Source organism: Pristis pectinata, chromosome 2 (assembly GCF_009764475.1).
Source record: "Pristis pectinata isolate sPriPec2 chromosome 2, sPriPec2.1.pri, whole genome shotgun sequence".
Classification (NCBI taxonomy): Eukaryota; Metazoa; Chordata; class Chondrichthyes; order Rhinopristiformes; family Pristidae; genus Pristis; species Pristis pectinata.
This window is the reverse complement of record NC_067406.1, coordinates 7,771,430-7,795,938: the sequence shown is the minus strand read 5'-3', so window position 1 is coordinate 7,795,938 and position 24,509 is coordinate 7,771,430.

Sequence of the window (24,509 nt, the reverse complement as noted above, 5' to 3'; positions counted from 1 at the left end):
GATGGTGGAAGCAGGTTTTCAATAATTTTAGAGTCGGAGTTATACAGCACGGGAACAGACCTTTGGCCCGACTCGTCCATGCTGACCAAGGTGCCTAATTGAGCTAGTCCCACTTGCCTCCACTTGGCGCATATCTCTCTAAACCTTTCCGATCCATGTACCTATCCAAATGTCTTTTGAATGTAATTGTGGGGGAAGTTAACTCCCCCTCACTCGTTCAATGGCTACGGGATGTTATGTCACATCTAAATTTAGAGAAGATCCCTTGTTCAATTTCTGGATCTAATCTGGACTTTCAAATATTATGGGGACCTTTTTTGAACTACTTTCAAAACCATTGATTTGGTGCTTAAAGTACAGATACTGGCTAATATTATTATGTCTTTAGGCCTTTTTTTTGTCTTTTTTTTTACCAACCATAGGTTTAGATTTTTTTTATAATAAAATTATTCTAATGTATTAATATTAATTAGTTACCATTTCTGTTTATCAATATGAGGTATTGTGATTCCAAGTGTGATTCAATACAATATATTTTGTAACATTTTGTCTTTTCTTTTGTTTCATGTACTTTGTATTTTCCATTTGGAATTAATAAAAAATATTGTAAAGGAAAGAAATGTAATTGTACCTGCCTCAGCTACTTCTTCTGGCAGCTCGTTCCATAATACTCCCCACCTTCTGTGTGAAAAGCTTGCCCTTCGGGTCCCCATTAAATTTCTCCCCTCACCTTAAACCTTTAGTTTGAGACTCCCTTACCTTGGGGAAAAAAGATCGTGGCTAGTCACCACATCCATGCCCCTCATGATTTTATAAATCTCTGCAAGGTCACCCCTCAGCCTCCTTTGCTACAGGGAAAACAGTCCCAGACTTATCTGGTCTCTCCTTATAACTCAAGCCCTCCGCTGCCAACAACTTGTGAATCTCTTCTGCGCCCTCTCCAGCTTAATCAGATCCTTCCTTTGGTATGGCGACCAGAACTGCACACAATATTCCAGATGCGGTCTCACCAACGTTAAACTGAGGTAGATACGTTCTTGACAAGCAAGGGGTTGAAAGGTTACCAGGAGAAGGCAGGAATATGGAACTGTGTTGTGATGGTCTTATTAGCTGCCTCCAGGGGCTAATTGGCTGACCCATACTCCTCATTTGTATGGAGGCTGCAGATGCTGGAATCTGGAGCAACAAACAATCTGCTGGAGGAACTCAGCGGGTTGAGCAACATCAGTGTGGGGGGGGGGGGGGGGTGGGAGAAGAAATTGCTGGCGATTCGCACCGAAACCCTGCATCAGGACTGAGAGTGGAGAGGGGGAGATGGCCGGTATAAAGAGGAGGAGTGGAGTGGTAAGGCAGGAATCCGAGGTGATTTGTGGACCGAGGAGGGGTTAAGGATGACACAAGAGGCTGCAGATGCTGGAATCTGGAGCAACACATAATTTGCTGGAGGAACTCAGCGGGTCGAGCAGCGTCTGTGAGGGGAAAGGAATTGTCAACATTGACGCAACAGACTGCAGATGCTGTAATCTACAGCATCATTTTTCACCCTTCCTGATATGATAAAGACGATCTACCTTGTAGTGACCTTGCACCTTATTGTCTGCCTGCACTGCTCTTTCTCTGTAACTGTAACACGATATTCTGCATTCTGTTATTTTTTTCCTTTTGTACTACCTCGATGTATTTATGTATGGCATGATCTATTTGGATGGACTGCAGACCAAAGTTTTTCACTGTATCTCAGTACATGTGACAATAATAAACCAATTACCAACTACCAGAGTTTGCACATTCTCTCTATGCCCGCCTGAGTTTCTTTTGCGTACTCTGGTTTACTCCCACATCCCAAAGATGTGCCAGTTGTTTAATTGACTACTCTAACTTACCCCTAGTGTGGGTGGGTGGTAGAGGAATCAGAGGGCAATTAATGGGCATTTAAGAGAGAACAGATCACTGGGAAAAGTGGGGAAATGGGATTTATGGGAGTGTCATAAAAGCTAGCACAAACTTGATGGGCTGAATGGCCTCCCTCTGTGTAGTAAGAAATATGAGAATGTAGAAGGTGCAATTCAGATGCAAGCTGATCTTTATCAGCCTGTATCAATCCATTCAGTAAAGCAGGAAACGCCAGAAACCCTCAACTGGTCACGCAAGGTCTGTTGAAAGAGAAACATCTCAGGTCAGAGATCCTTCATCAGTTATAGTGTCATAGTGTCATAGAGTCATACAGCACAGAAACAGTCCCTTTGGCCCACCTCGTCACCAACAGTGATAAGACTATTGAACGGTTCCCTTATACGTTGAGATGGACTCTTGACCTCACAATCTACCTTGTTATGGCCTTGCACCTTATTGTCTACCTGCACTGCACTTCCCTGTAGCTGTGACACTTTACTCTGTATTCTGTTATTGTTTTTACCCTGAGCTACCTCAATGCACTGTGTAATGAATTGATCTGTACGATCGGTATGCAAGACAAGTTTTTCACTGTACCTCGGTACAAGTGACAATAGTAAACCAATACCAATACCAATACATCTGTGCCCATCTATACGAATCCCATTTGCCCACATTAAGACCGTATTCTTCTGTACCTTGCTTATTTAAGTTTCTATCTAAGTACCCCTTAAACATAGTAACTGTACCTGATTCTACCACCTCTTCTGGCAGCATATTCCAGATATCAACCACTCTCCGTTTAAAAAATGTCCCTTTAAAACCCCTTCCTCTCACTTTAAACCTGTGTCCTTTTGGTTTTGGTACCTCGACCATGAGAAAAAAATGAATGATCTGTCTGGATGGCACGCAAACAAAAGCTTTTCACTGTATCTCGGTGCATGTGACAATAATAAACCAATTACCAATTACGATTATCTACTCTATCTATGCCTCTCATAGTCTTATAGACTTCTTGCAGGTCCTGGGGAAGAGAGGAAACAAGTTAGTTTTAAGTTTCAGCAACATAAAAAAAGCTGGAGGAACTCAGCAGGGCAGGCTGAGTTACTGCAGAGCAGCAGATTAGCTTTAAGTTTCATTGAGTTTGAGAGAATGCTGGAAGTGAGTATCAGTTGAAGTTGCTCTAATGAAAGGGCATTGATTTCAGTATTTCACTCTGTACCTCTGTCCACAGATGCTTCCTGATCTGTTGACCACTTACACCATTTTCTGTTTTTTCATTCCAGAGTACCAACATCAGCAGAACTTTGCTCGATACCAACTCTAAAGTCTCCAAACCCATTCCCATTCAGTTATTATGGGGCCTCTCTCTGCAAGTTAAGAAAGCTCTGGAGAGCGAGTGGGGAAGTATTGGTTTTCTGGTTTATTGGCTAATTATTATAGTCACATGTATCGAGGTACAGTGAAAAACTTTCTTTTGCATGCCATCCGGACCGATCAAAATGATGTCTTAAGTATATCGAGGTAGTACAAAGAGAGAAGCAATAATAGAATGTACGATATAATAGAGAAACAAAGGACTGCAGATGCTGGAAACTAGACGAAAAACACTATGATGCTGGAGGAACTCAGCAGGCCAGGCAGCATCCGTGGAGAAAGGCAGGTGGTCAACGTTTCAAGTCAGCACCCTTCTTCAGGACTGGCGGTCAACATTTCGGGTCAGGGCCCTTCAAAGAGTCCCGACCTGAAATATTAACCGCCTGCTTTTCTCTATGGATGCTGCCTGGCCTGCTGAGTTCCTCCAGCATCACTGTGTTTTTCATACAGAATATAGAGCCACCATTACAGAGAAAGTGCAGTGCAGGTAGACAATAAGGTGCAAGGGCCACGATGAGATAGATTGTGAGATCAAGTGTTCACCTTTGTCATACAAGAGGTCCGTTCAATGGCGGGATAGAAGCTGTCCTTGAGCCTGATGGTACGTGCCTTCAGGCTTTTGAATCTTCTGCCTGATGGGAGGGGGGAGAAGAGAGAATGTCCGGGGTGGGAGGACTCATTACCTGGAATGCCTCAGCGTAGAGCTGGCAGGGACACAGACTTGCCTCCAAGATCGAGTGCCCTAGAAAAGAAATACGTTTCAGTTGCGTCTGTAATGAAGAGCAGAAATGGGGAGATGATCCACGAGAAAACTTGGTAACTTTCTCATTCCTCTCACGTGCAGGGAGAGAGGGAACTCCTTTCTCACATCTGCCACGTGAGCAACGCATACACAGTAGTAGCAGATAGCATCAGATGCAGTTAACAGATCCCTGTGTCTGTGCATGCTATTGATTATCTTCAAATTCCTTGCCAAATAACTCTTGGAAAATGATCTTTCTCCCCTGCAGGCACGCTGACCTGATGCTTTACATTTGTTTTCTTCTCCCGGTAAATGTTTTCCAGCACTCTAATGTGCTTGCCTGGGAACAATGGTGGCTTCAAAAGGTGGGCTGTAAAATACTTTTAAGTGCATCCTGAGGATGTGGAGGGTGGTATATAAATGCAAACTCTTCCCTTGAGGTAAATACATGCCAATGTGAATCAAAGTTCTACTGTTTGTTTACCAAAGTGAAGTAAAACAACACAGGGCATAGATCCAGCAAATGCTGTTCAGCCTCTTGAGCCTGTTCGATTCAATCCGAGTTTTTACGAAAGAAAAACTTTATTTATACAGCATGGTAACAGGCCCTTCCGGCCCAATTACACCCAAGTTAACCTACTAACCTGTACGTCTTTGGAATGTGGGAGGAAACTGGATCACCCGGAGGAAATCCATGTGGTCGTGGGGAGAACGTACAAACTCCTTACAGACAGTGGCGGGAATTGAACCCTGATCGCTGGCGCTGTAATACCATTACGCTGACCGCTATGCTACCGTGCCGCAGGATCCAGATATTCTTCTTCTGATGTTGTCCCTTGGGATTGAGGATGACTTGCTTCCACTCTGGATCTATGGATTCTGAGGTGGCTGATGAGACCAATGTGGGAATCACAGACTCTGCCACAGAAAAGGAGGAGAACGTGGAAGGTGCTTACACATCTTCTGCGCGCTCTCAAGATCAACCTGAATGTCTCTTCTCCACTTTGAGTTTTTGTTGTATTTCTTCAAGGAGGCTTAGTGCACTCCTTTAAATCTTTTCCTTTCTATCTAGTAACCTCTCCCATGACCAAGCTCAGAAAAGAACATCTGCAATTGGAATTGGAATTGGTTTATTATTGTCACATGTACCGAGATACATGTAGTTTTGCAAGCCATTCATACAGATCATTTCAAAAACATAAGTACCTTGAGGTAGTACAAAGGGAAAAGCAATAACAGAATGTAGAATATAGTGTTACAGTCACAGAGAAAGTGCAGTGAAGAGACAATTTGGTACAAGATCCATGACGAGGTAGATTGTGAGGTCAAGAGTTCATCTTTAACGTACAAGAGATCCATTCAAGAGTCTTATAACAGCAGGATTGAAGCTGTCCTTGAGCCTGATGTACATGTTCTCAAGGCTGTTGTATCTTCTGGCCAACAGAAGGGGGTCCGGAGTGGGAGAGGTCTTTGATTATGCTGGCTGCTTTTCCGAAACACCGAGAAATGTAAACATGTCCAAGGAGGGGAGGTTGGTTTCTGTGATGAACTGAACTATGTCCACAATGCTCTGCAGCTCTCTGGTGTTGGACATGCTCACGAAATGGGCTACCCAACATAGCTGATTGAACGCGTTAACGAACTTCTACAGATGTTCTATTGAAAGTATCCTGACTGGTTGCATCACGGTCTGGTACGGCAATTCGAATACACAGGAACATAAGAAGCTGCAGAGAGTAGTGGACTCTGCCCCAGTACATCATGGGTACATCCCTCACCACCATTGACAGTATCTAAAGGAGATCATCACGCACATCCCTCCTCACCATTGATAGTATTTACAGGAGGTGCTGCCTCAGGTAGGCAAAATCCATTATCAAATACCCCCACCATCCGGGCCATGCCATCTTCTCACAGCTGCCATTGAGCAGGAGGTACAGAAGCCTGAAGTCCCACACCAACAGGTTCAAGGACAGCTAGTCAGTTCTTGAACCAAACTGCACAACCTTAACCACTACAGTTTAGCAACACTATGACCACTTTGACCACTGTGCATGAAAATAGACTTTTGTTTTGTTCTACTTGTGTTCATTCTTGTAAAAATGGTGTATAATTTATGCTTAATTTATGTTTTTATTGTGTATGGGATTGGCTCTGTGGTAAATCCATTGATCGTTTGATGGCTTGCGTGCTGTCACCGAGCAAACAGAAAGGGACATCAGCTTTCATTGGGCAGCTGGATTCTAGCTTGACCACAAGGAACTGCAGAGAGTTGTGAACACAGCTCAGCACATCACGGAAACCAGCCTCCCCTCCACGGACTCTGTCTACACTTCTTGCGGCTCCAGAAAAGCAGCCAACATAATCAAAGACCCCACCCACCCCCGACATTTCTCTTCTCCCCTCTCCCATCAGGCAGAAGATACAAAAGCCTGAAAGCAGGTACCACCAGGCTCAAGGACAGCTTCTACCCTGTTGTTATAAGACTATTGAATGATTCCCTTGTACAATAAAATGGACTCTTAACCTCACAATCTACTTCATTATGGCTTTACACCTTACTGTTTGCCTGCACTGCACTTTCTCTGTAACTGTGACACCTTATTCTGCATTCTGTTATTGTTTTCCCCTGTACTACCTCAATGCACTGTTGTAATGAAATGATCTGTATCGATAGCATGAAAAACAAGTTTTACACTGTACCTCGGTACATGTGACAATAATGAACCAATTTACTAATTTATCAATTTACTCAGGCTGTTTCATAGCCTCTTTTGAATTGTGGACAGAGGCCATTGTGAGGTTTAAAAAGGCCATGTACAGTAGCTGAAGCCGTGCCTTACATTTTTCTTGCAGTTTTGGCATGGTAAAGGTGATGTCCACTCGCTGGATGGAAACCACACTGCAATTCAAGGAGCAGCTTTTCAAAATCAAAGTCAAAGTCAAACTTCAGTTAGTCAAAGTTCAGTTTATTGTCAAATGCACAAGTACATGTGTGCACAAGTGCGATGCAAAACTTACTTGCAGCAACATCACAGGCACAGAGCATCATATAAGCAGCATACACAAGAAAAACATTGTGCAGACACGGTAGTGTAGCAGTTAGCGTAATACTATTACAGCGTCAGTGACCCAGGTTCAATTCCAGCTGCTGTCTGTAAGGAGTTTGTACGTTCTCCCCGTGTCTGCGTGGGTTTCCTCCAGGTGCTCCGGTTTCCTCCCACATTCCAAAGATGTACAAGTTAGGAAGTTGTGGGCATGCTATGTTGGCGCTGGAAGGGTGGCCACACTTGTGTAGAACACTCTACGCAAAAAGATGCATTTCACTGTGCGTTTCAATGTGCATGTGACGAATAAGTTATCTCATAAATTAAACTTAAATTATACACAATTTTTACAAGGTCACAATTAGAACAAAAAAAAATGTCCATTTTAGTGCAAAGTGACCAAAGTGATCATAGTGTTTCTAAACTGTAGTGATTGGGGTTGTGCTGGTTGTTTCAAGAACCGAATGTCTGAAGGGAAGTAGCTGTCCTTGAACCTGGTGGTGTGGGACTTCAGCCACTGGGAGGGGGCAAAGTCACAAATGTTGTATCCCAAATAAAAAGCAGCAAGGCCTTGGGAGCAGACAAAATCTTCGCTGAAAGCCAAAAAGTCGGCGGTGAAAAGCTTCAGTCACAAATCCATCATCTCATTGCCCACATCTAGAAAGAGCAGGATACAGCACAGGGCCTCAGGGATGCTGGTGTCATGACCATCTTCAAGAAAGGAGACTAGTCCGACTGTGGTAACTCCAGAGGGGTCTCCCAGCTGTTTATACCTTGTGCTGGACCACCACAATTCTATCAAACTCCAAACTGGAATTATGAAGGAAATAAGACTTGCACTGATGTCCCCTCCAGTGGTACATGAGGGAGGATCTCATTGAAACCTACTGGGTACTGAAGGGCCTGAATAGACTGGACGTGGAGAGGATGTCTCCATTAGTAAGAAAGTCTAGGATCCGAGAGCACAGCTTCAGAATAAAGGGAGATGAGGAGGAATTTCTTCAGCCAAGTTGGTGAATCTGTGGAATTTGTTGCCACAGGGGGCTGTGGAGGCCAAGTCATTGGTTGTATTCAAGGCAGAGATTGATAGGTTCTTGGTTGGTAAGGGGGTGAAGGGTTAGGGGGAGAAGGCTGGAGAATGGGGTTGAAAAAACAATTAGCCATGATTGAATGGTGGAGCAGATTCGATGGGCCAAAAGGCCTAATTCATGGCCTCAGGAATTCCTAAACCCAGGAAGTTCTCATGGTGCAGTTGCTGATGTAACCTAGGGAAACACAGTGGTCAATTTGTGTGTAGCATGATCCCACACAGACTTTAAGTAACCTGAGTAAAACAATACCATAAGTTGGTGATCAACCAACGAAGGCAATGGCTTCTTATTACTGATGAATATTTCAAATACCTCCCAATAGACTCTTAGAGTCCAACCTCCTTCCCTCCAGTGGCAATTTATTTCAGCCTGTTTTGGAGTCATAGAGCAATACAGCACGGAAACAGGCCTTTTGGCCCAACTGGTCCCTGGTGGCCATGGTACCAACCAAGCTATTCCCATTTGCCCATGTTAGGCCATATCCCTCCAAATCCCCCCTGTCCAATCCCAGTTGAAAGAACTGAGATTGAACCCAGGGATGGCCTATGTAAGGTGGTTGATGGGGCTTCCTCTGACTTTTACACAGCAACCGGAACCCTAGTCCTGGACTGACTACTTCAGAATACGCAATATCAAACCTTTTTGATACATAATTGTGCAGACTTTCCATTTTATTCAGTTGAAAATCAAAGTAGATACATACAAACATGCTGTATTACTCTATGACTCGAAAACAGGATGAGGTAAATTGCCACTGGAGGGGAGGAGGTTGGGCTCTAAGAGTCTGTTGGGAGGTATTTGAAATATTCTTCAGGCATTAGGACAGGCACGGTAGTGTAGCGGTTAGCGTAACGCTATTACAGTGACAGCGACCCGGGTTCAATTCCTGCTGCTGTTTGTACGTTCTCCCCGTGTCTGCGTGGGTTTCCTGTGGGTGCTCCGGTTTCCTCCCACATTCCAAAGACAAACAGGTTAGGAAGTTGTGGGCACGCTATGTTGGTGCCAGAAGCGTGGCGACACTTGCGGGCTGCCCCCAGAACACTCTACGCAAAAGATGCATTTCACTGTGTGTTCCGATGTACATGTGACTAATAAAGAAATCTTATCTTGTCTTATCATACAATCTAGGAACAGGAGTAGGACAATTAGCCCCTTGCCTGCTCTGCTATTCAATCATTTCATGGCTGTTTTGATTATAACCTCAACTCCACATTCCTGTCTCACTACCTTTCACCTCCTCGCTTATCACAAACCTGTCTCCTTCTGGCTCAATTACGTGTGTTCAGTGACTTAAACGATGTGGATGCGAATGCACAAGGCTTGATCAGTAAATTTGCGGATGACACAAATTAAGAGGTGATGGTGATAGTGAAGAGTGTTATCGTAGATTACAAGGGGATCCTAATCAGTTGGGGAAGTGGACTGAGGAGTGGCAAATGGATTTCAACACAGGTAAATGTGAGGTGATGCATTTTGGAAAGTTAACCTTGGGTAGGACTTGTACTGTGAATGGTATCCAGGGAGTGTATTGGAACTGAGGGAGCTAGGAGTACAAGTTCATAGTTCATTGAAAGTGGCATGACAAGTAGATAGGATGGTGAGAAAGGTGTTTATCAAGTTGGCCTTCGTTAGTCAGGTCAATGAGTACAGGAGTTGGAACACTATGTTGCAGTTGTATAAGTCATTGGTGATGCTGCTCTTGGAGAACTGTGTGCAGTTTTGGATGCCCTATTATAGAAAAGACATGGTTAAACCGGAAAGAGTGCAAAGAAGATTTACAAGGATGTTGCCAGGACTAGAAGGCTTGAGTTATCGGGAGAGGTTGGCCAGGCTAGGTCTTTAATCCTTGGAACATAGGAGAATGAGGGATGACCTTATAGAAGTATTTAAAATTATAAGAGGTATAGATAAGATGGTAACAGTCTTTTCCCCAGGGTAAGGAAGTCCAGGACTAGGGGACATAGATTTAGGGTGAGAGGAGAAAGATTTAAAAGGGACTTGAGGGGCAACTTTTTAACGCAGAGGGTGGTGAGTATATGGAACGAGCTGCCAGCAGAAGTGGTTGAGGCAGGTAAAATAGTATATTTAAGAAGTACATTGAGGGGTGGGGATTGGAATAATATGGGCTGAACACAGGAAATTGGAACTAGCTGGGTGGTCACCATGGTCGGCATGGACGAGTTGGGCCGAAGGGCCCTTTAGCCCTGCTCTATGACTCTATGACTTTGTTTCCACTGCCCTTTGAGGACAAGTTCCAAATACTCATGGTTATTTCCATCTTCAATGGGCAACAAGTGCCCAAGAAAGCTCACCAGCACCTCTGCTTCTTCAGGAAGCTGAAGAAATTTGGCATGTCCCCTTTGACACTCATCAATTTCTATCGATGCACCACAGAAAGCATCCCATCTGGATGCATCATGGCTTGGTATGGCAATTGTTCTGTCCGAGACCGCAAGAAACTGCAGAGAGTTGTGGACACAGCTCAGCACATCACAGAAACCAGCCTCCCTTCCATGGACTCTGTCTATACCTCTCAGTAAAGCAGCCAACATAATCAAAGACCCCACCCACCACAGACATTCTCTCTTCTCCCCCCTCCCATCGGGCAGAAGATACAAAAGCCTGAAAGCACGTACCACCAGGCTCAAAGACAGCTTCTATCCCACTGTTATAAGACTATTGAATGGTCCCCTGGTACAATAAAATGAACTCTTGACCTCACAATCTACCTCGTTATGACCTTGCACCTTATTGTCTACCTACACTGCACTTTCTCTGTAGCTGTGACACTTTATTCTATATTCTGTTATTGTTTTACCTTGTACTACCTCAATGCACTGTGTAATGAACTGATCTGTATGAATGGTACGCAAAATAAGTCTTTGACTGTACCTCAGTACATGTGACAATAATAAACCAATTCTAATTCCAATTCTAGGTCTAGATTCTCTCACAAGACAAAACATCCTCTCCACCTCCACTCTATGAAGACCACTTGGATCTCATATCAAGTCCCTCACATCTTCAATCAAGCCCCTCTCACTCCTGTAAATTCCACTTTCAACCTCACCAGTTCAACATTTCATCAAAAGACAACTGCCTACTCCAGATATCAGTCTCTGAGCTGTCTGAATTAGCTATAAGGAGAGGGTGGACAAACTTGAATTGTTTTCTCTGGAGTATCAGAGGCTGAGGAGAGACCTGATAGAAGTGTATGATATTATGAGGCATAAACAGAGTAGAAAGTCAGAGTCTTTTTCCCAGGGTGGAAATGTCAAATGCTGGAGGGCATAACTTTAAGGTGAGCAGGGGAAAGTTTAAAGGAGATTTACGAGGCAAATTTTTTGCACAGAGTGGTCAGTGCCTTTAACATGCTACTTGGGGTGGTGGTGGAAGCAGATACAATAGCAACAATTCAGAGGCATTCAGACAAGAACAGAACAGGCAATGAATGGAGGGATGTGGACCACGTGCAGGCAGAAGGGATTGGTATCACGTTCGGTACAGACATCGTGGGCTGAAGGGCCTGTTCCTGTGCTGTACTGTTCTATCTTCTAATACTGTATGAAATCCTCTGTATGTGGTCTCACCAAAGCCCCATATAATTGAAGCATAACCTCCCAATTTATGGATTTAAATCTGCTTGTAATGAATACATTCTGTACAACTTTTTGATTACTTACTGTAGCTGGATACAAGTCTTATACAAATTATGCACTAGGACATTCAGATCCCTCTACATTTTAGAACTCTGCAAACTCACCATTTATACCAGATGCTTTTATTTTATCCTCCTAAAATAAGGGTTTTACATTTTCCCGCATTATTCTCCATTTGCTTCCTTATATCCTCCACTAATTACCTCTGTTTATGTCATCAACAGATTTAGCAATCATGCCTTCATGCCTTCAACTAGTTGAGGCCCCTGAACAAACCCTTCTGCGCACAAATCGTTACATCTTATGAATATATATATATGGAGAGGAGGCTGGTTTCCGTGACGTGCTGAGCTATGTCCACGACTCTCTGCAGTTTCTTGCAGCTTCAGGCAGAGCAATTGCCGTGATGAATCCGGATAGGATGCTTTCTGTGGTGCATCTATAAAAATTGGTGAGGGTCAAAAGGAACGTGCAGAATTTCTTTAGTCTCCTGAGGGTTGGGATCGAACCCAGGTCCTGGAGCTGTAGTATGGTAACACAAGCTGTTGCACCATCGTGCCATGGTGTTAGCCAGTAAATCTTTTATCCACGCTTGTATTTTACCTCCATTTATTTTCCGCAATAACCTTTGATGTGGTACCTTATCAATTGCCTTCTGGAAATCTAACTCTAGTGCATCCACAAGTTCTCATTTATCCACAGCACATGTTAATTCTTCAAAGAACTGCAATAAATTTGTCATACCTGATTTCCTTTTCACAAAACCACGTTGACTTTGCCTGATTCCCTTAATTTTTTCTAAGTGCTCTGCTGTAATGTTAATAATAGTTTCTAACATTTTCCCAATGACAGATGTTAAGCTAACTGGCTTATCAGTTTCCTTTTCTCTCTTTCCCTCCTTTTCCTATTTTCCAATCGAGTGGAATGTTCCCCAAACCTAGTTTTGGAAAAATAAAATCAATGTGTTGGCTATTTCACCAGCCACTGCTTTTAAGACATCTGGTGGCAAGCTTTTTACAATAATGGATGTATTTGTATCTGTATGACATGCATTCTGAAGTGCAGTGACTGCTAAAATCAAGGAACTACAACAGCCAAGTTTTACACAGTAAAATCTCACAAACAGTGATAACGAGATGATTGATTTTTTTAACTGATACTAATTGGTAATTGGTTTATTATTGTCACATGCACCAAGATACCGTGAAAAACCTTGTATTGAATGGCATCCACATGGATCATTTGAAATATAAATACATTGAGGTAGTACAAAGCAAAATGCAATAATAGAATGCAGAATATAGTGTTACAGTTACAGAGAAAGTGCAGTGCAGATAGATAAATAAAGTGGAAGGGCCATGACAAGATAGATAGAGAGACCAAGAATTCATCTTTTTGCATACAAGAGTCTTATAACAGCGGCATAGAAGTTGTCCTTGAGCCTGGTGGTGCGTGTTTTATAAGATAAGATAATGGGGCAGGCACGGCAGTATAGTGGTTAGTATAACGCTATTACAGCGCCAGTGACCCAGGTTCAATTCCTGCTGCTGTCTGTAAAGAGTTTGTACGTTCTCCCCGTGTCTGTGTGGGTTTCCTCTGGGTGCTCTGGTTTCCTCCCACATTCAAAAGATGTACAGGTTAGGAAGTTGTGGGCGTGCTATGTTGGCGCTGGAAGCGTGGCGACAGTTGCGGGCTGTCCCCAGAACACTCTATGCAAAAGGTGCATTTCACTGTGTGTTTCGATGTACATGTGACTAATAAAGAAATCTTATCTTATCTAGGTTGCAGGGTAACATAGCAGTTAGCACAACACTATTACAGCACCAGCGATCGGGGTTCGATTCCCGTCACTGTCTGTAAGAAGTTTGTACGTTCTCCCACGTCTGCGTGGGTTTCCTCCAGGTGCTCCGGTTCCCTCCCACATTGCAAGGATGTACGGGTAGGTTAATTTGGGTTTAAAATAGGTGGCGCGGACTCGTTAGGTCAGAAGGGCCTGTTACCATGCTGTAAAAAATTTTAAAAAAATCTTTATTAGTCACATGTACATCGAAACACACAGTGAAATACATCTTTTGCGTAGAGTGTTCTGGGGGCAGCCCGCAAGTGTCGCCACACTTCCGGTGCCAACATAGCATGCCCACAACTTCCCTACGTGGGAGGAAACTGCAGCACCCAGAGGAAACCCACGCAGGCACGAGGAGAACACACAAACACCTTACAGATAGTGGCAGGAATTGCACCCGGGTCGCTGACGCGGTAATAGCATTATGCTAACCGCTACACTACTGTGTCTACTCAGTAGTTCAAGCTTTCAAGCTCTTGTATCTTCCACCCGATGGAAGGGGAGAGAAGGGAGAATGTCCAGAGTGGGAAGGGTCTTTGATTATGTCAAACATCATCAACAGACTACATTTGGACAAATATTCTAAATGTTCAAAGAGAAAGCTTCAACATTAGATAAGCATGGAAGGATACGGTCCTAATTGGATCAGTGCACATCGGCAAAAAGGTCAGTATGGGTGTGTTGGGCCGAAGGGCCTGTTTCTATGCTGTACAACTCTACGACTCTAGATTATTCTTGTTCCCTCTTTTTCCCCTTTTGTCTCACTATTTTTGTTTTAAATATTCAAGTATTGAAATTCAATCCAAATTCTCAACAAGAGCCCCCTACTCCCTCCATCCACAACCCTACTCCCCCCTTGTAGGAACCCTGAGCTCCAGTTTTTTGGACAGGATGAAGTAGACAGGTACTACAAAGAGGAGAAGTAGGGCTCTAAATGTTGACGTAGCCATTTATTGGAGAGCTGGGGCTAACAGTTGAAATATTTCTCAGTAATAAAAACCTATTCGTTCGTCCTTTTTTCTGGCTAATCACCCACACATGGTATTGTTTTTCCCCGCAGTCTACCTCTGCCAACGATTGACAAATTATTCTTGAGAGACTATACAAATCTGAGCTCTAATGGTTTCTCCTCGGGGGCCCAGCCCTCTTGCATATGTGTGACCTGGCAACCAATCCTCTGTGGTAGCCAGCGCCACACGCTAGCCCAACAGTACATTAACCCTTTCCATTCCCATCTTGGATGTGCGGAGCTGGAGGAGGTACACAGAATTATGAGGGGCACGGGTAGGGTAGGTAGTAGCAAACTCTTCCTCATGCAAGAGGAATCTAAAACTAAGAGAGTATAGGTTTATGGCAAGGGGTAAGGGGATGATTGGAATCTGGAACACACTCCCTGAAGTGGTGGTAGAGACAGGTATCTCCCAACATTTAGAGTTATAGAGCAATACAGCACTGAAACAGGCCCTAAGGCAAGCCCCTTAACAGTGTTGAAGAGCAGAGAGACCTGGGGGTGGAGGGCATCACCAGTAGCCTGTCCTGGTCCAACCACATAGACGCCATGGCCAAGAAAGCTCACCAGCACTTCTACTTCTACAGGAGGCAAAAGAAATTTGGTATTTCCCCTTTGACACTCACCAACATTTTATGGATGCACCACAGAAAACATCCTATCTGGATGTATCACGTTTTGGTATGGCAACTGCTCTGCCCAGGACCACAAGAAACTGCAGAGAGTTGTGGGCACAGCCCAGCGCATCACAGAAACCAGCCTCCTCTCCATGGACTCTGTCTATACCTCTCACTGCCTTGGTGAAGCAGCCAGCATAATCAAAGACCCCACCTACCCGGGTCATTCTCTCTCCTCTCCTCTCCCATTAGGTAGAAGATACAGGAGCCTGAGGGCATGTACCACCAAGCTTAAGGTCAGCTTCTATCCCAAAGTGATGACTATTGAACGGTTCCCTTATACGATGAGATGGACTCTTGACCTCACGATCTACCTTGTTGTGACCTTGCACCTTATTGTCTAACTGCACTGCACTTCCTCTGTAGCTGTGACATTTTACTCTGTATTCTATTATTGATTTTACCTGTACTACCTCAATGCACTCTGGACTAACTCAATGTATCTACACTGTGTAATGAAGTTTTTCACTGTATCTCGGTACAAGTGACAATAATAAGCCAATACTAATACCAAGTCCATGACTCATTGAAAGTGGCTACACAGGCAGACATTGTGGTTAAGAAGGCTTATGGAATGCTTGCATTCATTAATTGAGGGGCATAGATAGGGTGGACAAGCAATATCTTTTTCCCATTATTGAGCAATCCAATACCAGAGGGCATGCATTTAAGGTGAGAGGGGGTAGGTTCAGAACAGACTGAGAGGTATTTTTTTACTCAGAGTGTGGTGAATGCCTGGAATGCGTTGCCTGATAGGGTGGTGGAGGCAAATTCATTGGGGGCTTTTAAGAGGGGCTTGGATGGGCACATGAATGAGAGGAAAATAGAGGGATATGGGCATTCTGTAGGCAGGAGGGAATAGCTATGTCGGCACAACATTGTGGGCCGAAGGGCCTGTTCTGTGCTGTACTGTTCTATGTTCTATGGTCCATGCCGGCCAAGATGCCCACATAAGAGAATCCCATTTGCCTATGTTTGGCCCACATCCCCTTAAACCTTTCCTATCCATGTACCTGTCCAAGAGTTTTTTAAGAAATATCTGGGCAAGTACTTGGATCATAGAACATAGAACAGTATAACACAAGAAAAACAATGTTGTGCTGAACTAACTAAACGCCTAACTGAACTAATCCCTTCAACCTACACAATGCCCAGATCCCTCCATTCTCTGCACATTCATGCGCCTATCTAAGATCCTCTTAAATGCCTCTACCATGTTTACCTCCACCCCTGTCAGCACATTCCAGGTACCCACTGCTCTCTGTGTGAAAAACTTACCCCACACATCTCCTTTGAACTTATCCCCCCCCTCCCCACCTCACCTCAACTATTAGACATTTCGACCCGAGGAAAAAGATACCAGCTGTCTGCTCTATCTATGCCTCTCATTATCTTATAAACCCCCCTCAGCCTCTGCCGCTCCAGAGAAAGAACTCAAGTTTTTCGAACCTCTCCTTATAGCACATGCACTCTAATCCAGGCAACATCCTGGTGAACCTCTTCTGCTCCCTCTCCAAAGCCTCCACATCTTTCCTGTAATGGGGCGACCAGAAATGAATGCAGTACTCCAGATGCAGCCTAACCTGAGCTTTATAAAGTTGCAAGGCATGGAAGGCTGCAGACCAAGTGCTGGTTAATGGGATCAGTATAGATGGGTACTCAATATCAGCAGTGACATCGTGAGCCAAAGGGCCTGTTTCTGTGCTGTATGACTCTGTGAGTCTTCAGGCCCTTGTCTTTTGTGGAAATATTCAGAAAGGTGACCCTTTGGAGGGAGGAAGGAGGTCCTTTAGCCCATTGTTCTCCTGTCCCACTCATTGCAAGTGGGTTCCAGTTAGCCCCACCACCCTGCTCTTTCCTCACTGTCCTGAAACTTCCTCAGGTGTTCATCCAATTCTCTTGCCAGAGTTCCAAATGAATCTGTTACCATATCCCTCTTAGCCTGCACATTCCATACCATGTCAAGTTAATGGGTAAAAAAATTCCTGCTCATCGCCCTACATCAGTGTCCTGTGGTTACTGAGCCTTCTGCCTGTTCCTCTTTACTTTAAGAAATCCACCCATTAACACATCACGGCTTGGTATGGCAACTGCTCTGCCAAGACTGCAAGAAATTTCAGGGAGTTGTGAACGCAGCCCAGTCCATTACGAAAACCAGCCTCCCCTCCAATGACTCAGTCTACACTTCCCACTGCCTCGGAAAAGCAGCCGACATAATCAAGGACCCCTCCCAGCTTGGTCATTCTCTCTTTGGGCAGAAGATACAAACACTTGAAAAAACATTACACCAGACTTAAGGACAGCTTCTATCCCACTGTTCTAAGTCTCTGGAAAGGACCTCTGATACGATAAAGATGAACCCTTGACCTCTCAGTCTACCTCATCATGGCCCTTGCACTTTATCTGTCTGCCTGCACTGCACTTTCTCTGTAACTGCAACACTATATTCTGCATTCTGTTTTTTTTTCCTTTTGTACTATCTCGATTTACCGATGTATGGAATGATCTGTCTGGATGGCATGCAGACAAAAGCTTTTCACTGCACCTTGGTACTGTGACAGTAATAAATCAATTAACAATTACAATTATTTTGAATGACTCTGTTAAATGTTCTCTTAACCTTCTCTGTCCAGGTGCAATTGAATCTTCTCCAGTCTCTCCACTCATCCCTGGTACCATTCTAGTTTGTCCTCTCACTGCAGTGCTTAGTTTCCCTCTCTCCCTTAGTTGCCTAATGCCATAATTAGGTTTCACATCTGCCAGGCAGCTTTCAATACCCTATATGTATTGCCCTTGCTCTTATATGAGATTAGCCTTTGAGTGTCAACAATGGACTTGTCAATGGATTGGATGGTGGAACTGAGTGGCCTACATTTGGACAAACTGGAGGCCAAACTTACCAGCTCAGGATAGCAGCAAGGGATCTTTTAGTTAGAGACCAGGTTTAGTGTTTCATCTGAAAGGTGTCCTCTCCGATATACTGGAGTACTTGGTCAGTTCAAAATGGCTAGTTCTTGGGATTAGAGGTTGTCCTATGAAGAGAAATTAAACAGGCTGGGTCTGTATTCTTTCCAGATAAAAGGAATGAGGGGTGATCTTATTGAAGATCCCAAGGAGATGTGACAGGGTAGATGTTGGGAAGTTTCCACTAGTGGAAGAGTCTTGAATGAGGAGACATAGTTTCAAGAAAAGGGGAGAGTCATTTGAAATTGGTACTTGGAAATTTCTTCTCCAGAATCTCCAGAATTCTCTGCCTCAGAGAATTGCAGAGGCCGGCTCATTAGAAATGCTCAAAGCAGAGGTAGATACATTTTTGAAAGATCGAAGGATTGAGAACAATGGGGATCTGGAACAGAAGAGGAGCTGAGGCCTGGGGTAGATCAGCCATGATCATATTGAAAGGAGGGGCAGCCTTGAGGTGCTGAGTGGCCCAGTCCTGCTCCTATTTTCTTGTGTTCTTGCCTAGAGCATTAGCTCAGAGTTTTGTTGTTTGTCTCTGGCACATCAGACAGAGATTTGCGTCCCTGACCTTAAGGTGTTGCCTAGTGACCTGTTACTGGCTCTGTGGGCAGTGTTGAAGTCAAAGGTCAGCCCTGCCCGATGGGAGAGGGGAAGAACAGAAATTTCAGGGTGGGTGGGGTCTTTGATTATGTTGGCTGCTTTAGCGAGGCAGCGAGAAATACATGAATGCATGGAACAGGTTTGAAGAGCCATGCGTCCCATTTCTACTGCAATTGCTCACCAATCTTTGCTCACAACTCCAACTGTGAAAATCAAAGAAAATGCATATGTTAGAAATCCAAAGCCAAAATGGAAAATTGTGGACAGAGCTCAGCACATCACAGAAACCAGCCTCCCCTCCATGGACTCTGTCCACACTTCTCACTGCCTCGGTAAAGCAGTCAGCATAATCAAAGACCCCAGCTGCCTGGGACATTCCCTCTTCTCCCTCCTCCCATCGGGCAGAAGATACAAAAGCCTGAAAGCACGTACCACCAGCACGTACCACCAGGCTCAAGGACAGCTTCTACCCCGCTGTTATAAGGACATTGAATGGTTCCCTAGTATGATAAGTTGGACTCCTGACCTCACTATCTACCTCGTTATGACCTTGCACCTTATTGTCTGCCTGCACTGCACTTTCTCTGTAACTGCAACATTTTATTCTGCATTCTGTTATTGTTTTACCTTGTACTACCTCAATGCACTGTGTAATGAATTGATCTGTATGAACAGTATGTAAGACAAGTTTTTCACTGCACCTGAGTACATGTGACAATAGTAAACCAATTTACCAAATACTCAGCAGTTTACACTGTATCTGTGGGAAGAGAAACAGAGTTAATGTTTCTAGCTGAAGACTCTTTGTCAGAACGGACAAGAAGACAGAAGAAGCTGGTGAAGCTGCAGAGAAGGTGGGGAAGGGTGGACGCTTCTGATAGGATAAACTGTAAACTCGTTTACATGGAAAATGAGTGAATGGGAGCAGTCAGAGAGAGGCCTGGTGCAGGTGAGTGGTGGAGGAGTTGATGGGCATGTGCAAGAGAGTAGGTTATAGGGAAAAGTGGAGGAATGGGCTTGATTGGATTGCTTCAGCATAGACTTAATGGGCTAAATGGTCTCCTTCAATATCATAAGGAAGTAAATTGATAAACCGGTTTATTATTCTCACATGTACCGAGGTACAGTGAAAAACTTTGTTTTGCATGCCACCCATAGAGATCATTTCATTACAACAGTGCATTGAGGTAGTACAAGGGAAAACAGTAACAGAATGCAGAATAAAGTGTTACAGTTACAGAGAAAGTGCAATGCAGGCAGACAATTAGGTGTAAGGTCATAATGAGGCAGATTGTGAGGTCAAGAGTCTATCTTATCGTACTAGGGGACCATATAACAGCGGGATAGAATCTGTGCTTGAGGCTGGTGGTACGTGCCTTCAGGCTTTTGTATCTTCTGCCCAATGGGATGGGGGAGAAGAGAGAATGTCCAGGGTGGGTGGGGTCTTTGATTATGCTGGCTGCTTTACTGAGGCAGTGAGAAGTGTAAACAGAGTCCATGGAGGGGAGGCTGGTTTCCGTGATATGCTGAGCTGTGTCCACAGCTCTCTGCAGTTTCTTGTGGTCACGGTCAGAACAGTTACCATACCAAGCTGTGAATGCTTTCTGTGACGCATTAAAAAAAATTGGTGAGAATCTAAGGGAACATGCCCAATTTCCTTGGCCTCCCAAGGAAGTAGAGGCACTGATAAGCTACCTTGGCCATGGTGTCTACGTGGTTGGACCAGGACAGGTTATTGGTGATGTTCACTCCTAGGAACTTGAAGCTCTCAACCTCCTTGACCTCAGCACCATTGATGTAAACGGGAGCGTGTGCACTGCAGCCCCCCTTTCTGAAGTCAATGACCAGCTCTTTTGTTTTGTTGACATTGAGGGAAAGGTTGTTGCAGTCGTAAATTTGGTATATACGGGAGGTTTTAAGGAATGTGATTTAGTGCCAGAAGGAGAATGCAAGAGGAGTTAATGGACTCTCTGTGCTTAAGCGAAATGAGTTTTCATTTTCTTGGTTTCTTACCTCAGCCATGAAAGTGTTAAATTCTTTTGTTTTAGCTTGATGGTACATTGCTTGAGTGTTTCAAAGTATTCTTTATTTATTCTGACAAGGAAATGCCATTATAAAGCCTATCAGTTCAATACTAATGGGAAACATTCCTGTCAGCTTGTGTCATCTTACACTCAGCCATTGTGAATTATGTATCATATAACAAGGCAGTATCACCATCGCAAAGCTTTGGAGGGGTGCACTGTCTCATTCCGAGACAAGTAGAACCAGATTAGTTCGGGGAAATAGACAACCTTCCCACCTCAGACATGTGCATGAAGAAAGACGTGCCTTTTGCAATATTTCACTGTGTTCCAGCCAATGAAATGTAGCTCTGACGTGAGATAATCCACTTGCAACATTAACTCGGCTTCTCTCATCACAGGTGCTGCCCGACCTGCTGCGTTTCTCTTTTATCTCACAATTCCAGCAACTGCCGCATTCTGCATCTCACGTCTTCAGCACTATTTCTCTTAAATGCCCTCGTTCACCTGCCCCTGCAGACAGATTAGCCCCTCACTGAGACAGCACCAAAAGCAAGTATAGAACGAAGAATATAGCACAGTACGGCACAGGAACAGGCCCTTCAGTCCACAATGTCTGTGCTGAACACGATGTCAAATTAAACTAAATCTCTTCTTCTTGCACATGATCCACATCCTTCCATTCCCTGCAGATTCTTCAACGTCACTCTGGTATCTGTTTCCGCCACTATCCCTGGCAGCCTGTTCCAGGCACCCACCACTCTGTGTAAAAAACTTTGCCCACACATCTCCTTTAAGCTTTCCTCCTCTCACCTTAAGTGCATGTATTCTAGTATTTGACATTTCTACCTTGGGAAAAAGATACCGGCTGTCTATCTCATCTATGCCTCTCATAATTTTATAAACTTGATAGAGGTGTACAAGATGATAAGAAGCATAGATCGAGTGGACAGTCAGAGACTTTTTCCCAGGGCGACAATGGCTAACACGAGGGGGCATAATTTTAAGGTGATTGGAGGAAGGTATAAAGGGGAATGTCAGGGGTAAGTCTTTTTACACAGAGAGTGGTGGATGTGTGGAACGCACTGCCGGCAGAGGTTGCTGGTGCAGATACATTAGGGATGTTTAAGACACTCTTAGATAGACACATGAATGATAGAGAAATGGGGGGCTACGTGGGAGGGAAGGGTTAGATAGATCTTAGAGCAGGATAAATGTCAGCACAACATCGTGGGCCGAAAGGCCTGTGCTATGCTGTAGTGTTCTATGTTCTATCTATGTTCTATGTTCTATCAGGTCTCCGCTCAGCCTCTGACACTCCAGAGCAATGTGTCACCTACACAGCCTGGGTCCACCCTATCACACACATCTTCCTCATCCCTCCCTCTGTCAGCAACTGAGAACACACTTGTTTTGTCAGCTCTGGTAGAAGGTTCACTAACCGTGCGACACAGTGGTGCAGTTCGTAGAGACGCTGCCTAACAGCTCCAGCAGCCCAGGTTCGATCCTGACCTCCGCTGCTGTCTGTGTGAGGTTTGCACGTTCTCCCTGTGAACATGCGGGTTTCCCCCGGAATGCTCCAGTTTCCTCCCACATCCCAAAAATGTGCAGGTTGGTAGGTTAATTGGCCACTGGAAACTGGCCCTCGTGAATGGGTGGGAGGTAGAATCTGGGGAGAGTTGATGGGAATGTGGGGAGAACAGAACAGGTTGGGATAGAAAGGCCTCCTGTTTTTTCTTCTTCTCTCTCTCTATCTCTCTCTCTCTCTCTCTCTCGTTCTCTCTCTGAAACTTTGTCATAGAGTCATAGAGTAATACAGCATGTAACAAGGCCCTTCAGCCCAACTCATCCATGCTGACCAAGGTACTCCATTTGTCCATACTTGGCTCATATCCCTCTAACTCTTTCCTCTTCATGTACTTATCCAAATGTCTTTTGAGTGTTGTTATTGTACCTGCCTCAACCACTTTCTCTGGCAGCTCGTTCCATGCACACAACATCCTCCGCATGAAGAAGATCCCCCTCGGGTCCCTTTTAAATCTTTCCCCTCTCACCTTAAACCTGTGTTTTGAGTTCCCCTTCCCTGGGAAAAGTACTGAGTGCATTCACCCTGTCTATGCCCCTCATGATTTTATACACCTCTATAATGTCACCCCTCAATCTCCTGCATTCCAAGGAATAAAGTCCTAGCTTGGCCAACCTCTCCCTGTAACTCAAGCCCTCGAGTCCTGGCAGCATCCTCGTAAATCTTCTTTGCACTCTTTCCAGTTTAATGATGTTTTTCCTCTAACAGGGTACCAGTAATGACCAGAGAGACTCCATGTGTGGTCTCTTTAGTTCTGTTTCTCTTTCCACTGACGCTGTCTGACCTGTTGAGCATCCCAAGCATTTTATGTTGTAATTTCACAGTTCTGGCATCTGTAATATTCTGCTTTCTGAAGTATTTGGTGAAGAGAAGATAACTGACAACTCAAGCACAGCAAGATCCCACATTAGGCAATGAAATAGTTTGACCAGGTGATGGAGGTCACCAGCTTGATGTTGAACGTGGCATGGACAAGTTGGGCCGAATGGCCCCTTTGTATGATATACAATTCTATGATTCTCTGATCGCAGACATCACACAGAGAGTTAGCCTGCAGGAACAGCAAGGGTTCTCGCTGGCGCAGCATGGATGGGAGAGGTTTAGAGGGCTACGGGCCAAGTGCGGGCAGACGGGAATGGCTCGCTGGGCAACACAGTCGGCATTGGTGAGTTGGGCCGAAGGGCCTGTTTCTGTGCTGTATGACCCCATGACACCAAATTAATAAGAAGGCAAATCAAACAGTGGCTTTGACAGTGAGATGGTCTGTAAAAGAAGGGCAGACCACTAAGTACAGTTTTGCTCTCCTTATTTAAGAAGCAAAATGCTTGCCTTCATAGGAGTTCAAGTGAAATCTCACTTGCTTGATTCATGGGATGCAGGGGTTGCATTATGAAGAGAGACTGGCCTACTCTATCTGGAGTTTAAAAGAATGATATCTCACTGAAATATAAGATTGTGAGGGGAATTGACAGGGTGGATGCTGAGAGGATGTTTCCCTGCTGGGAGTATCAAATGCCAGGGAGAATATTGCTCAGAAAATATTTCAGGAAATAGGGTCACCCATTTAAGACATGGGTGAGATGGAATTTCTTCTCTGCAGATGGCAAATTTTCAGAATTTTTAAGCCGAGAGAGATTGAATCACTGTTTGGGCAGCACAGTGACACAGTGGCCCAGCTGGTAGATCTGCTGTCTCACAGCTCCAGTGACCCGGGTTCATCTCTGACCTCGGTGCTATGTGGAGTTTGCACATTCTCCCTGTGAACCTATGGGTTTACTCTGGGTGTTCCGGTTACAGCCCACATCCAAAAGATGTGCAGTTTGGTACGTTAATTGGCCATTGTAAATGCCCCCAGTGTGCAGGTGAGTGGTGGAATCTTGGGGGGGGGGGGGGGACTTCATAGGAATATGGGAAGAACAAAATGGATTGGAGTATTGGTATTGGTTATTGGTTTATTATCATCACATGTATCGAAATACAGTGGAAAGCTGTTGTTTGCGT